We start from the raw sequence: 13,672 nt of genomic DNA on the forward strand, positions 1-13,672 counted from the left end.
ACATCTTTGACTGGTTTGAACTGTGAGTTATTTCACTAAAGCGTTGCTGTCCTATCAGGGTGTTTGTAACATTGGAATTCTGCTCAATACAAGTTCAAGTTTTATTGCAACAAGACTCTGTGTGTTCACTGTCACCGCACCACACCGCACCTCTCCACATGCTTAACTCCTTGCCTTCCTGAGGATTTCCCCCCTTCCTGACCAGGCCAGTTTTTACAATACGGCCCTGCGTTATTTTAACTGACAATTGCGCGTTCATGTAACGCTACACCCAAATTAAATTTACATCCTTTTTTCCCACATATAGAAATTTCTTTCAGTGGTATTTGACCGCCTCTGCATTTTTAATTTTTTTGTACTATAAACAAAAAAAAATTAAATTTTGAAAAAAAACCTATATTTTTGACTTTTTGCTATTAAACATGTCTAGTGAAAATAAAATAAAATTCCAATTTCATCATAAATTTAGGCCATAATGTATTCTGCTCCGTGTCTTTGCTAAAAAAAAATCCCAATACGTGTAAATTAGTTGGTTTACAAATGGCGGTATAGTTACTGGAATGTTTTCTTCACTAGTAATGGTAGCGATCAGCAACTTATAGTCAGATTGCGGCGGACATTCTGGCACGGGGGGAACCTGACTTGGTGTCACTGACATCCCCAGTGACACCAATACAGTGATCAGTGCTAATAAAAAGCATTGACACTGTACTAATGGCACTGGGCAGGAAGGGGTTAACATCTGGGGAAATCAAAGGGTTAACTGTGTGCCATTTTATTGCGTGCTGTGTGTGTTATGCTGTAATCACACTATGTAGAGCCATACAAAGCAGTGTGCTGGAGCTGACAGGAGAGATCTGTATTGTTTACATATAGGTCTCTCCCTCATCAGTGATACTTGGCAATCACTGGGTGCCAGTGAGGAATCACCAGCCAGGACCTGGTGACCGACAGCTGAGGCCGCACGTGCCCTCTACCCAGAAATGCAAAAATGTGTGTGTGTATATATATATATATATATATATATATATGATTTTGTGCAGCCCTTCCGCCCTGTAGCAGTATTTCTGATATATATGGCGGTGGGGAAGTGGTTAATTCTCCATGTGTCAAAAAAGCTTATACTCCCTAACCAATTTGTGATCGGAGGAAGGAGAGAGCTCCTGTCTCTAAAGAGGGACCAGGTCAAATATAAATCCCCTCCTATAGCCACAGATGGAAGATTTGCTGTCCTACTAACAGCCGACAGCTTGCTAATAAAACTGACAGAGAAAGGGAGGACAAGCGCCATCTGAGTGTAGTATCACAATCATACGTTTTATAATTCAGAGTAGATGCACTCACAAACCAAGTTAATATATACAGGTATGTAGTTCTGGACAGGTGGATGTCATCAATCATGGTCCCCGTCCACCAGATGGAAGAGACAGGTCCTGCTGTCAGGCCACTCCAGTGACTCCCAGGGCTTCCGGATCAGTGTAGAACGCAGCCGTTGGGTGGAAGTGACATCATGACCGGATGTGACGAGCAATATTGGTGATGCATTACGGAGCATTTGCTCCTCCCTCTTCGGGCATGGTGTGCCATTATGGAAATGGAATTTATGGGCAAATGAGGCGGCACACGGGTGATTGACAGTTCAATGGCCGCATTCACATTGGATCAGGATGGGGAATTAAAATCAATAGGTAACATGCTGGAATACATATTTAAGCAAAACAAGCCATGAAACGTACAACACACTGCAAATCATATAAAAACAGTACTGCTGATTTTAGGACTTCCAATACGGTTGGGAGTTTCATTTGTTCAATAAAGATGTTGATTTCGGCTAGGGAGGGTTGGTGTGTTGAATCGTCAAGTCTGATGTTATATAAGGAGCTGTAATAGGAGCTGAAAGCATCTGTGATGCTTTGAGGGTTCTGCATTTTTCTTTAGAAGTGGGGTGATATAAAAATTCTATTTTTGACTTAGTTCTATGGCCTTTGATTTGGCGAGCTATGGCTTTCCCTGCGTTGTTAGAAGTCCAGTAAGAGATGGCTTGTAGTTTGCTTTGCATGCCTTCAAAGGATTCTAAAAGGAGGGATCGAAGTTCCTGGCACATTGCTGCTAGTTTGGTTTTAAGTATTCTGGTGGGCTGGGATTTATTGTGATTTTCGAGGTCTTTGATAGCAATAGGTAGTTTATTCTGCATCCCCACCTCTTACAAGATCCTAATTGGATCAATATTCCTCTGATAAATGTTTTGTGCAGGTTCCATACCACAAAGGAGTCAGAGACCGAGCCTTCATTATGAACAAAAAACTCAGAAAGATGCTTGGAGAGTGCTGCTGCATAGTCAGGATATTGTAATATGTAGTTGTTAGATCACCAAACATAGGTGTTTGGTTGTGAGGGAGAGTCTGAGAGAGTGATGCTGATTGGTGTGTGGTCTGAACACATTATGGTATGGATCTCTGTAACCATTTATCAAGAAGAAAGAGATCGATCCTAAAGTAATAATTGTGGCAAGAAGAAAAATATGTGTAGTCATCTCACTGGTGTGATAACTTTGATGCATCAAACAGATCATGTGTGTGTAGGAAGGTCTTTACAGATGAGTCATGGGCTCTGGTGGCAGAGGTGGAATCCATTTGGTGGTCATGGCCAATGTAAAGTCACCACAGAGGAGCAGATGGCCCTGTTGCACATTTCTGTCTTTACGAAGGGTCCTGGCAATTGGTGGCATTTTGGGAACATATATGTCCATCAGGTTATAATGAACCTTGTTGATGGTGCAGATCAGGATAAGAAAGGGCCCATTGGGGTCTGCAATTTGATGGTGGAGCTGGAAGCAGACTGTGTCCTTAATGGCAATCATGACCTCCCTCATTTTGGCTGTGAAGCATGCATAGATTTGGAGGAATTGCTTGTTTTGGCAATATGGCATGGCTGTGTCTCTGGCACACATAATATATCACAGTGGTGGGATTGTGCAGACTTCTATAGGGAGTTGCGTTTAGCAGGATGGTTGAATCCCCTTGCACTAATAGACTGAGAGAGGCATATAGCATAAGATATGGGGAAAAGGACGGGTTCTCAAGGCACTCACAGTGTACACGTTCTGGTAGAGGAAGGCACCAGTGAAAGTGGAGTATGTCTTGCACACGGCTTTCTCTGACCAAGTAGAAAGTCTGGAATCTAGCACACGGCAATGAGACTTCAGTCTGAAATAAAAGGCCATAAGGTTGAAAGAACAAAGTAGCAGGGTCTCTGACTAATACGCCTGTGATGCTACAGACTGATTGGGGAAAAAAGTTGCTGAGGCAATGGAAATGAGCGTAGAACCGGAGAGAAGTCTTCTTGGCAAATGAAGAGGCCTCTGAGTAGGCCCAGGGGTCATGGGTGGTTTCCGTATCTTCCCAAAGTGGGGCACCAGCAGTGTGATGGAGCAGGTGAGGTAACTGGAGTGCTGGTCTCCTGGGGTGGGTCTGGGATAATTCTCCAGGTATGAAGGATTTTCATGCCGCTGTTCAGAGAAGTAATAATATGTGAAGCACTGTTGTGGGTAACAAGGAGGGTAGCCAGTAGCACCATTTGTAGGGAATCTTGTGGTTTTATAGTGCTTTTGTAACTGAATTCAGCTGTCGTCAGAGTTGGAGAGAATGTTTGGAGAGATCCATGAATATTTAAAGATCGTCAAAGGGAGCAGGTAGTGATCGCAGAGATCTAGTTGCAGAGAATAATTGTTCTAATAATAATCTGGATACAATGAGCCAGCATTAGCATGATTTTGATTATCGTATCTGCCAAATGGGCTTCTTTAGGGATGTGGTAGATGGATGATTGAAAGTTCTGTGGGGGAGACCTCTGGTGGAATGGCAGACATCAGGTTGTCAGCATAGCTGGGATGTGTCTTCAAGGTCTGCAAGTTTAGCTTTTATCCACATGTGATCCTCTTTCATTTCTTCATATGCATCCACTAAGTCATTAATGGTCACAGTGCATTGGCCCATTGTGTTCTCCACATATTGTACCCTATCTCCCATGGTATTCAGATCAGATGAAAATTCATAAAAAAAGAGTGGGGAAGTCAGCTAGCAAGAATGATTGTAAGGGGAGAAGCATCTCCTTCATGGTGGGGCCCAGTACTGACTGCCCTGTAGTGGGAAAGGCTGCTACGGAGGATTGGGTGGGGATGTGAGGGGTTATTCCCATGGCTCTCCTCTGTAAGAAGTAATGGTGGTAAATCTATCCACATGCGGGCCTTCACAGGACTCTGGGCTGTGTGCAGGAGCACGATCAGGAGAAAGCGGTACAACTGCTACCTTGAGGTCTCCCTGTGTGGCACCTGGGAGGTCTGAGCAGGAAGCCGAATCGTAGGAGGCTGAGGCAGCAGCGCCATCTTGGTTGTGTTCTCTCTGAAGTGCTGGATGGAGGAAGAATGCCATGAACTTCAGACAGCTCTGGGCTTAAGCATCCATGTTGGTTGCTGGCAAGAATCCTTGGGGGAGGAGTAATCTGCCTCTGTTGCTTCCTCCCTCAATTCCCCCTCTATAATAAGAAGAGGAGAAAGGGAACACCTGCCTTTGTGACCTAAATGGTCCAACAGGCACCAGTCCCAGGAGCTATGCTGTCCCTCAACCAAGCAAATGCAGATTTCTCAATAATCACACAAGAATTGGAGGAAAAGTGCCCAGAGGTAGCAGATATACCCTCTAGGTGAACAGAGCCCGAGCCCCAAACAGAGACATTCAGCCCACCTCCTTTCCATTATGTTGTGCTTCAGCAGCCCAGGAAGGCATCAAAAAATGCAAAAGTGTATTTTCATCAAGTGTTTGCATTGTAGAAATATTACAGCAGTGCCACATTATTGTCACTAGATGGAGCTGATGCTCATTGGAAGTCACCATATGAAATAAAATACGACCAGCATTCATCACAGCTGGGGAAATGCATGTCATATTCATTCAACAACGTTTATTAAAAAACCTCCAAGTGTTTGTGAAATCTCCCACCACAAAATGTACATATAGAACACGCATTGAGGACACGCATACATACCAGGTGTTACTTGCTCCCCATCTGGCCGTGTATATCTTGGTTTTCTGGTTCATGACGTTGTCATTCTTTTGCTCTCCTGATGTGTCTGTGCGCACTCATGGCCGAACCTTACTTCCTTGGCTTTATCATGACATCTAGGAACATTATGACATTCTGCTCCTCTCACTTATTGGAGTTGGGAACAAAGTCTCAGGAGAGTCCATCCATGTTTTCTGATCAGGTATCACACCCGGTCACACCTCCAGGTCAGTTCCTGCCAGACGATTCCTTCCTCTTTATTTACTGGAGAGATTATAATTATTTCATTGGTTACTGTGATTTATCTTTTATTCAGAAGTCATGGCAAGAAGTATGAGCTACTCGTCTCCTCTATCACCCCAGACATAGTGGGGTTTATTTACTAAATCTGGAGAGTCCAAAATCAGACTCCCTTCTGCATAGAAACCAATCAGCTTCTAACCTCAGCTTGTTCAATGAAGCTTTGGCAATGAAACCTGGAAGCTGATTGGTTTCTATGCAGAAGGGAGTCTGATTTTGGACTCTCCAGCTTTAGTAAATAAACCCCAATGTTTCTTTGTATGTCTCTTTAGAAAACTCAATAAAGAATGTTTAAAAAAATGTACTCAGCCAATGAAAGGTAATGACTCCATTTTTATTCTTCTGCCAGCAATGGCCAACCCGGTCCCACACTTCATCCATGTCTTTGGGGGCCTCTGATCTCCTTATGAACTGTTTCTTCCATGATGAAGATCAGCCATGGAGTATATCTGAGGTGTATATCAGGGTGTGCTTCTTCCCCACATGAGAGCTGGGATGTCCAGCAACATTCATCTAGAAGACATTTCCCGCACTCAAGGCACTAATACACCTCCAGGGTTGTGTGGGACCCCTGATGTACAGGGAGACAGGACTTCAGTGAGGAACATTTCCCTCACTCAGGACAGGAAAGTGGCTTCTCCCCCGTGTGAGATCTCTGATATATGGAAAAGATTTTACTTCACTGAAAAACATTTCCCGCACGCAGGACAGGAATGTGGCTTTTCCCCATGTGGAACCTTTGATGTGTAACAAGATCTGATTTTTGTGAAAAACATTTCCCGCCCTCTGGACAGGAATATAGCTTCTCCCCATGTGCAAGCTCTGATGTGTGTAAAGATTGGATTTCACGGAAAAACATTTCCCACACTCAGCACAGGAATACGGCTTTTCCCCTGTGTGAGATCTCTGATGTGTGTAAAGATAGGACTTCTATGAAAAACATTTCCAGCACCCTGGAAAGGAATATGGTTTTTCCCCCGTGTGATATCTTTTATGCACTTTAAGATGGGATTTAAAATGGAAACCCTTCCTGCACTCAGTACAGGAGAAGCTCTTCCCTGTTGGAAGGCCGGCCCGGTCCCGCACAGTCTGAGGTTCCTCAGGATACGAGGAATCTGATGGTCCATCTACACTGGGTGGTGCCAGATGGACATTGGAGGGAGTCGGGTTTTCTCCTGGACTATACTGTGTGATGTCCTCATCTTCTACTTTCCAGTCTGGAGACAAAGTGAGACAATCCTCGGGGGTTTTCCTCATCTCCCGGCCATGGACTAAAATACAAAGACAAAGAGGATTACTAGACAGGAGCTGATTGGTTCCCCCAAACCAGGACTCCGCCCACATCAGGCAGCTTGGTCTCTGAGGAGCTTACAATTCCACCCTCAAGGGAACTAGGAAATGGCTCCTCTGATCTCCTACCAGGTCATTTCTTTATTCATGGACCTTAGTCAGAGAATGAAGAAATAATGATACATAAATTGTGTCTGCAGCACAGAGACAGTCATAGGATTCTCTGACTCTGGATGGAGGGACATTGGGAGGAGGAGCCGTGAGGTCGGTGTGATGTCATAGGATTCTCTGACTCTGGATGGAGTGACATTGGGAGGAGGAGCCGTGGGGTCAGTGTGATGTCATAGGATTCTCTACTCTGGATGGAGGGACATTTGGAGGAGGAGCCGTGAGGTCAGTGTGATGTCATAGGATTCTCTGACTCTGGATGGAGGGACATTGGGAGGAGGGGCTTTGAGGTCAGTGTGATGTCATAGGATTCTCTGACTCTGGATGGAGTGACATTGGGAGGAGGAGCTGTGAGGTCAGTGTGATGTCATAGGATTCTCTGACTCTGGAAGGAGGGACATTGGGCGGAGGAGCCGTGAGGTCAGTGTGATGTCATAGGATTCTCTGACTCTGGATGGAGGGACATTGGGAGGAGGAGCCGTGGGGTCAGTGTGATGTCATAGGATTCTCTGACTCTGGATGGAGGGACATTGGGAGGAGGAGCCGTGGGGTCAGTGTGATGTCATAGGATCCTCTGACTCTGGATGGAAGGACATTGAGAGGAGGAGCCGTGAGGTCAGTGTGATGTCATAGGACATATAGACTCTGGATGGAGGGACATTTGGATGGGGAGATTTGAGGGGTCCTCTATATGAGGCTCCCATACAAACCAAATCCTTGTTCCTGGGTGCGTCCTACCTCTCCTAAACTGAAGAGTGAACTTTACCATCCAGAAATCTGTCCGGAATCTGTGGAAGTAAGCTGTCATGTGATCAGGTGACGTGCAGAGGAACGGAGTGTAAATAGCAGACAATTGTCTCCAGAGCCCCTAATGGTGGGGATGGATTTGGCGGCGTGCTGGTGCCAAGTTTCCTCCCCCCAGGGTCACTGCAGGTGTGGAGAAAAGCTGTGTAAGAGGATATGGAGGAGAGATGAGGAGGAGATCCAGGAATCAGGAGAAAGGTCAGGGCAGGCAACAGACGAGCGCATCCAAGAGACCAAGCCGGGGTCACTACACAGAAAATCAATCCAAGGAAACAACAGGCAGGACGAGGAATAGCAAGAAGGAGCTGAGAGACAAATGAGAATATTGCTCAGCCAATGGGAGATGATCTCAGCATGACTTCCATCATGAAGGAGATGAGGGGGAGGGGAGGAAGTCACTGAAGGTGACCATAGATCCATGGAAATTCAGCTGGTTCAGCAGGGATCACTCACATTGCATTTCCTCTGAACTCCACAAGGTGGTGATCTCACTTATACCCAAAATGGAAGTCTCTATAGAAGACAGGAAATGATGTCATGTACAGACAGATATAGAGAGGAAGTTCCATGTGGTAGGAAGTATAGAGGAGACATTGGTGGAAGTGGCAGCAGAGGAGGTAATAAGATGTTATTTTCTATTTACACCCAGTAACCCCTGTCATGTCCATCCTTAGTCACTGTGAGTTGTCAATCATGGTGAGTAGTCGCTGGAAACGGATCGTGTTGGTGGTCAGCATGTGTTTTTTCATTGGGCATTGTTCTTTATTATCCGCTTCCATACCGGGCACTTTTACCCCCTTCCTGCCCAGGCCAGTTTTCAGGTTTCAGCGCTCTCACACTTTGAATGACAATTGCGCGGTCATACAACATTGTACCCAAACTAAAATTTTATCATTTTCTTCACACAACTAGAGCTTTCTTTTGGTGGTATTTAATCACCGCTGGGGTTTTTATCTTTTGCTAAATTAACAAAAAAAGACCAAACATTTTGAAAAAAAAACACGTTTTTCTTTGTCTCTGTTATAAAAGTTTGCAAATAAATAATTGTTCTTCATACATTTAGGCCGAGATGTATTCTGCTACATGTCTTTGGTGAAAATAACCCAAATTAGGATGTATTATTTATCTGTAGGAAAGTTATAGAGTTCACAAACTATGGGATAGATCTGAATATTGATCAATCCTGAAGTACTGACAGCCAATCTAATTTCTTGAGGTCCAAGAATGTCAGAACAGTACAGATATCCCCCAAATGTCAGAACAGTACAGATATCCCCCAAATGTCAGAACAGTACAGATATCCCCCAAATGTCAGGACAGTACAGATATCCCCCAAATGTCAGAACGGTACAGATATCCCCCCCCCAAATGTCAGAACGGTACAGATATCCCCCCCAAATGTCAGAACGGTACAGATATCCCCCCCCAAATGTCAGAACGGTACAGATATCCCCCCCAACTGTCAGAACGGTACAGATATCCCCCCCAACTGTCAGAACGGTACAGATATCCCCCCCAACTGTCAGAACGGTACAGATATCCCCCAACTGTCAGGACGGTACAGATATCCCCCAACTGTCAGGACAGTACAGATATCCCCCAACTGTCAGGACGGTACAGATATCCCCCCCCCCCCCAAATGTCAGAACCGTACAGATATCCCCCTCCCCCAAATGTCAGAACCGTACAGATATCCCCCTCCCCCAAATGTCAGAACCGTACAGATATCCCCCTCCCCCAAATGTCAGGACGGTACAGATATCCCCCAAATGTCAGGACGGTACAGATATCCCCCAAATGTCAGGACGGTACAGATATCCCCCAAATGTCAGGACGGTACAGATATCCCCCAAATGTCAGGACGGTACAGATATCCCCCAAATGTCAGGACGGTACAGATATCCCCCAAATGTCAGGACGGTACAGATATCCCCCAAATGTCAGGACGGTACAGATATCCCCCAAATGTCAGGACGGTACAGATATCCCCCAAATGTCAGGACGGTACAGATATCCCCCAAATGTCAGGACGGTACAGATATCCCCCAAATGTCAGGACGGTACAGATATCCCCGTCCCCCAAATGTCAGGACGGTACAGATATCCCCGTCCCCCAAATGTCAGGACGGTACAGATATCCCCGTCCCCCAAATGTCAGGACGGTACAGATATCCCCGTCCCCCAAATGTCAGGACGGTACAGATATCCCCGTCCCCCAAATGTCAGGACGGTACAGATATCCCCGTCCCCCAAATGTCAGGACGGTACAGATATCCCCCTCCCCCAAATGTCAGGACGGTACAGATATCCCCCCCCCCCCACAAATGTCAGGACGGTACAGATATCCCCCCCCCAAATGTCAGAACGGTACAGATATCCCCCCCCCCAAATGTCAGAACGGTACAGATATCCCCCCCCCCCAAATGTCAGAACGGTACAGATATCCCCCACCCCAAATGTCAGAACGGTACAGATATCCCCCCCCAAATGTCAGAACGGTACAGATATCCTCCAAATTACCCCTTTTTGAAAAGTAGACAGTCTGAGGTATTTTATAACAGTCATGGCGAGTTTTTTGAAGTTGTAATTTTTTTGTCATAATTTTTCGGAAATGAAGAAATAAAAAAAATGATTTTCACTATTTTGTTACATCCTGTCACCAGTGCAGTACAGCGTCATCATATAACTGGCATGGTGGTGATCAGGGACACTGACTGGTAATAGTATGGGGAAAAAAATGATTTTTTAAATTATTTTTTATTAAATTTTTTTTCTCTATTTTTAAGATGTTTTTTCATATTTCACTATGACCAATGTTACCATAGTAACATTGTACTACTTTGGGAAAGTGATCAGTGTTTATTTATTTTTTTTACACAATTTTCTTATAGCAAAGAATTACTTTGCTATAAGCAAGCATTTACCTGAATGACATCGATTCATTCAGGGTTTTTTTTATGCTTAACTGTGATTTGGCCACAACTAATCACATGACACAGTTGGGCTGTGATTGGCCTAGTTTGCGCATGTGATCACTGTGACCATTCATAGCTAGACACACTAGTATACAATGGATGGTATGAAAGGAAGCCATCCATTGTATACAACTGTCATGTGACCTGCTGTGATTGGTCACAGCAGGTCACATGGTACTGGCAGGTCACATGGTACTGGCCGAAGTACACGGCCAGTGACAGCTTGCGCTGCTGCACAGCTTTGCGGGCAGGAAAACTGCGCATGACTGAAAGGATGCCATATGGCATCCACCCAGAGGAATGAGCTGCTCGCCACGCGCCTTTGTGCTATTGGCTGGATGGCAACTGGTTTATGATGTAGATCTGCATTATTGGATGATTGACGAGGGATTTACTGTAACGTAAATGTAAGAGTAGAATCATTGTATCAGTAGTTGAGATGTGATCAGTAGAAATATGTAATTGTCAATCTTGTCTCATTCCATGTTATTACAGATCAGTGTTCAGTATTCAGTCACAGACATATACAGTATTCACCAATCAGCATCTGGAAGGACAGAGTAGCTTCTAGGCTAGTGGTGTCACCTGGATGCCAATGGAGCTTTGCTATCTAAGTAGACAAGCCGTTCTCACCTTGAATTTTAAAAGAAGAGCTTTAGCCTTTTTGGCTAGAAACAGCAGTGGACCAGGAGAAGCTTCTGAAATGTCTGCCAGCTTGGATTTATATTCACAGATAAGAGGAATCTGTTTCACTAAAATATTAGTTGCAGAGAGATGGAAATAATTCCTTCTGATTGGACACACCGTAGGATCCATCTACATGTAAAACTGTATTTGTAGCCTCTGTAGAATCCCAGAGAAACGCACAGAATGGTTATATGGTGCCTGATTTAGCTGAACAGTGATTGGTACTGTCGCAATTGGACTGATGCGCTGGTGTTGGAAATTCTATCCCTGACTCAGTGATCTGAACCGTTCCTGGTCCATTCAAGATTGGGCACTTCAAAACACAGAACGTCCTGTGGGCTGGTACAACAACACCCCTGAGAGTTGATTGGCCAAGGGTTAAAGTTCCACCCACCATCCGTTTTTCAATAAACTGTATACCCTGAGATATGGACAGTGTGATTCGTATGGAGCCGAGTCTATTTGGCTGGCGAATCGCAGACTTTCATTGACTTGCTCCAGTCACAGGATAAATCTTGGCAAAAATTTTATTTCTGTTTTTATTCCCTTTTATTTTATAGTGAATAACCAATTGTGTGTATTTTTGTATTCTTTGTAACTCTTTTTTTCTTCGTACATCATTTTTACCCTGCCCATTTTCAGGATATTAAGTCATGCAAATAATAAGTGACTTCTGTGTACTAAGCTTGGGCTCATATCTGGCCGGACAGAGATCTGTGTGTGTGTGGTGGCCAAGCAGACTAGTCTGTGGACAAACTGTTGGGTCGTGGCAAGGTACCAAGTGTGGATCTGGTGAGGGGGTGTGTAGACAGTAGGAACAGTGATTAACACCGGGGTTCTAGCTTTTAGGATAGCTAGAGGAATCCTAGAAGGGTGTGCCAATTGCTAGACTGCTACCCCCACCCTTAGAGTGCACCAGATTGTATGTAAGATTCATATCTGCCTGTGTGTGATCAGCCAGCTAGATTGGAGTGGAGTCTTCCTCTAGTGGTGACCAGAGGTAGTGCGGGCTGTGAAAGTGTATCATGACCAGTCTTATATGCTCAAAGTAAGTCCCCCTCATTCCCTCTTTACCCCAGTCACGGACCACGCTTTGGTAGGCTAGTCACCGTGGGCGTGCCTTATCCGTGACATTTACATTGGGGAAATCTTTTTATTAATAAAGGACTAGTCCTTCGACAGCTCTTTGGTCTTCACCATAGTAGAGTTTGGAGTGTGACTGTTTGAGGTTGTGGACAGGTGTCTTTTATACTGATAACAAGTTCAAACAGGTGCCATTGATACAGGTAATGAGTGCAGGACAGAGAAGCCTCTTAAAGAAGAAGGTACAGGTCTGTGAGAGCCAGAAATCTTGCTTGTTTGTAGGTGACCAAATACTTATTTTCCACCATAATTTGCAAATAAATTCTTTCCAGATCAGCCAATGTGATTGTCTGGATTTGTTTTCTCATTTTGTCTCTCATAGTTGAGGTCTCCCTATGATGCCAATTACAGGCCTCTCTCATCTTTGTAAGTGGGAGAACTTGCACCATTGGTGGCTGACTAAATACTTTTTTGCCCCACTGTATCTGTCTCCAGTCAAAGGACAAGAGATGAGCTTTTTTTTCCTTATATTAACCATCTCCTGCCCTCCATATCAGGAAATGATGGACATGTGGAGGTTCTCTCATTCTGGGAGGATGTCATATGGGGTTTATTTACTACAGCTGGAGAGTCCAAAATCAGACTCCCTTCTGCATAGAAACCATTCAGCTTCTAACCTCAGCTTGTTCAATGAAGCTTTGGCAATGAAACCTGGAAGCTGATTGGTTTCTATGCAGAAGGGAGTCTGATTTTGGACTCTCCAGCTTTAGTAAATAAACCCCATGATGTCTAACTCTAACCGCAGCGCTGGGACACGGGATCATGATCAGTGGAAAGAGCCGATGACTTTGGCTCTGTCGTGTGATCAGCTGTGTCCAATCACAGTTGATCGCATGTAAATAAGAAAACGCCGGTCACACTGACTGCTCGTGAGGAGAGGAGAGCCGGTAATCGGCAATCCTCAGAGGGGACATCTACACTGATCATCAGGGCACTGATTATCAGTGTAGCCCCACCAATGCCACCTGTCAGTGCCCATCAATGCCACATATCAGTACCTACCAGAGCACATCAATGCCACATATCAGTGCCAATCTGAGCTGCCTTTCAGAGCCAACTATTAGTGCCGCCTGTCAGTGCCACCTATCAGTGCATATATAAGTGCTGCCTTTCAGTGCCCACCAGTGATGCCTGTCAATGCCCAACAGTGCCACCTACCAGTGCCACCTAACAGTTCAAGTCAGTGCCACCTATCAGTGACATATATAAGTGCTGCCTTTCAGTGCCCACAGTGATGCCTGTCA

General features: G+C 44.9%; 1 protein-coding gene across 1 annotated transcript in view; it reads left to right on the forward strand.

Moving 5' to 3' along the window:
• The window catches only part of LOC149461929 (uncharacterized), a 147,641-nt gene that overhangs the window by 46,077 nt on the left and 87,892 nt on the right, over positions 1-13,672 (forward strand). The window lies entirely within an intron of this gene.

Source organism: Staurois parvus, unplaced genomic scaffold (assembly GCF_062004578.1).
Source record: "Staurois parvus isolate SC_StPar_1 unplaced genomic scaffold, SC_StPar_1.0 ptg000191l, whole genome shotgun sequence".
Taxonomy (NCBI): domain Eukaryota; kingdom Metazoa; phylum Chordata; class Amphibia; order Anura; family Ranidae; genus Staurois; species Staurois parvus.